The following is a 3,007-nucleotide window of genomic DNA, read 5'->3' as shown; positions in this document are numbered from 1 at the left end:
ACCTTGGGTGAGCAAGTAGGGAGCTGGGGGTAGGGGATCTTGGCTCTGTCCCTACCTTTCCTCGCTGTCTAGGGGCTGTAAATCCCTGGGGTAAAGGCTGCAGGGTTGATCCATGGGGGTCGGTCGGTGTTTGGGGACCCTTTCCCAGGCCCAACATCCATCCCGGGGAAGCCTGTGTCTGCACGGGCTGGATGCCATGGTGTCCCATCAGCCTGGTGTCCCCATAGATGAGGGACAGAGGGGGTTAATGCCTTTCTGGCTACAGGGAAAACGCCGGGCTTAAAAACGATGAGCTTAACTCCCTTCCGGCTAGGAGCTCGGGCCAGATCGGGCTGAGTAATGCGCAGTCCCGCTCCTGAGCCACCTGTTAGCAGCCCAGCAGATGCACCAACAACCCTCTCCCCCGGCCACCACCGCCAGAAACTCTCCCCCTCCTTCGACGTGCTCCGGCTGCGGAGACCCTGCCCATGGCCAGGCTTTGTGGAGACCCCCAGAGCGGAGATCCTGGCCTCTCGCCCTCCACTTCCATCTCCAGGGCTGTTGACCAGCCGCTTCCATCGGCACTGGGTTATTTTTTGTATCTCTTGCAGAAAGCCGGCTCCCCATCGCCGTGCTCCCTGCAGTGGTGGGTCCTCAGGTCCCGATTCGGGTTTGCGTGGTCTGAAACGCCCTCGGGTTTTTGCAAGGGATAACCGTGCACCGAAGTTGCTCGTCCTCTGCGGTGGGCTGTCTGGGTACGGGGCTGTTGGAGGAGTCCTTGAAGTTGGAGCTCAGCAGGAGCAGATGGGCAGCTGAAACCAGGAGCTGCGCTTTGGCAGCCTGGCTTTGCCATTTCTGCCCTCTTTATCCTTCCCCTGGGGGCTTCACCCAGCTTCTCCACTCCTAATGAAGCAGTGTTTTAATTCCAGCCCTGCTCGGGGTGGGGGGGCTGGACCTTGAGAAATGCTAGACCTTGGAGCTCCAGCTGATCTCAGCTGCTCAGCATCACTGGGGTTTCACCTCTTGCTCGGTTTGCCTTGCCTGCCACCAAGCCAGGTTGGCAGGAACCGATAGCAGAGGGTCAAGGAGGGATGCAGTTGGAGACAAACCCCCGTCCCCTCCCAGAGCACACAGCAGCCAAAAACAGAGTTTGCAATGAAATAACCTGAATTATTTTACCTTCATCCCCAAGAGCAATATCTTTGCGTCAGCTCTCAGGGTATTTCTGGATGGGGAGGAAGCCTTTCAAGATCTTGTTTTGAATGAATAGGGCAATAATGTATTTAAGTATTTGGGAGAAAACTTCAACCGGCTCTTGTGTAGCAGTTAAACAACAACAAAAAAAGCCACCTGCTGTGTTTCTGTGTCTTTTGTTCTCAGCCACAAAAATGCAGGGAGAAGCAGGGTTGCTGCTAACCCAGGAGACCAAACAGCCATCTCGCTTCTCCCTAAGTACCTACTTTTTGTGGGCCAAAAAAGTGAGGGCTTGCTTGTGCTGGTGAGAACTTGGAGAGCTGACTAGGAGATGCCCAGGCAGCAAAAATCTTGAGTCAGAAGAAACCATATTTAAATAGTGACTTTTCTTCCCGTAACCACACTTTAATTACCAAATACTTATTAAAGGTCACAAGCATTGTTTGTATTCCCAGTTATTTTCTTGCATAAGCTGTAACAGCTCAAGTAGAAGATAGGCACCGTAAGACGCAGTGAGGCGCCGAGAGTTATAATCGATGTCATCCTGTTGTTAGGAAAATGCTATTAATGATTTATTCCTAATCAATTTGAGCAGTTATAGCTCAGCTGTTTACCTAATTTAGGTAACAAGAGTTTAATTCTACCTCCATCAATACTCACGTAAACCAGGAGGAAACGATGATGAAGTGAAAGCAGAACCAGACTTGAAATTTGGGAGTTTAATCATTCTTCTGGCTTGAAGATTGCAGAGGATGGGGTATTTGGGGGGGGGGGCATTAGCAGCAGGACGGTGCTGAGCAGCCGGCAGGTCGTGGAGGACTTGGCAGGATGGGACCTGCAGCGATTCGGAAAAGCCCTGTAGGGATGGGTGTGAGGCCTCGGGCTGGAGACGCAAGTTATCATTTTGCATTTTTCCTGCAGAGGACCCAAAATTCGATTAAAAAAAGAAGGTGAGCATCCCTAAGAGAATTAAGGGGAGGGGTTGAGGATGGGAAACTGAGGCAGGAGAGAGTGTAGGGGCCAATATGTGCAGGAGAAAGGGCACTTGGGCTGAGCACCTGCAGCGCAGCCGGCGCTGGCAGAGATGCTCTGCAAGGCTGGGGGGGGGCTGCCGAGACACCTAAAGCAACAGGCGGTTACAAAAACCGTCCGCAGCATCCCCGGCCAGTTGGCAGCAGGACCAGATTCCTGTGGTGGGATTTCTCCTGTCTCTTGGGTGCGGATGAGACGCGTTTCCAAGCTTTCCTCTTGCAAACATGACGCTACCATCCCCTTTTCTGTCCCCCTTGCCCAAGCGAGGAATCTGCGATCCCTGCCTCCGAGAGCTGGTAGCGACCGAGGACCAGGGCAAAAATCAGATCGGTCGGATTAAGCCGGGACTCCTTGCCTGACTTGTGTGGTTTTTCCAGGCAGATTTACCAGGTTTCAGGCATGCTGTTGCAATCCCTTCCCTCGAAGACCAGGCGGGTGCGGCGCAGGGCACTGCTGGGGTCCCGCTGCCGGCTCTCCCGCGCCCCGACTGACTGTCAAAGCGGCCTTGGAGGTAAAGCCAAAGCCACCCTGGAGCCCCAGGTCCCCTCGTGTCCGGCTCCTAGGCTCGCTTTAGGATATTTTGCAGCTTGAGCGGGTGAGTTCACTTAATCCCTTGACAAAAGGAGCCGGCCCCTCCTCAGCCGATCCCAAAGGCAACCTGGGGTGGGATTGAAGGGGATCTTTGCAAGGCGAGGGGGGACCTGCATTGCTGGTGCTTTTCCTCTGGGATTTGTCCCCCGGGGGTGACCCCGAGCCTTCATCCACTTTGGCGCAAGGGATCGGAGCACCGGGCAACCTCCCT

This window comes from Phaethon lepturus, unplaced genomic scaffold (assembly GCF_000687285.1).
Source record: "Phaethon lepturus isolate BGI_N335 unplaced genomic scaffold, ASM68728v1 scaffold39292, whole genome shotgun sequence".
Taxonomy (NCBI): Eukaryota; Metazoa; Chordata; class Aves; order Phaethontiformes; family Phaethontidae; genus Phaethon; species Phaethon lepturus.
This window is presented reverse-complemented; position numbering follows the sequence as displayed.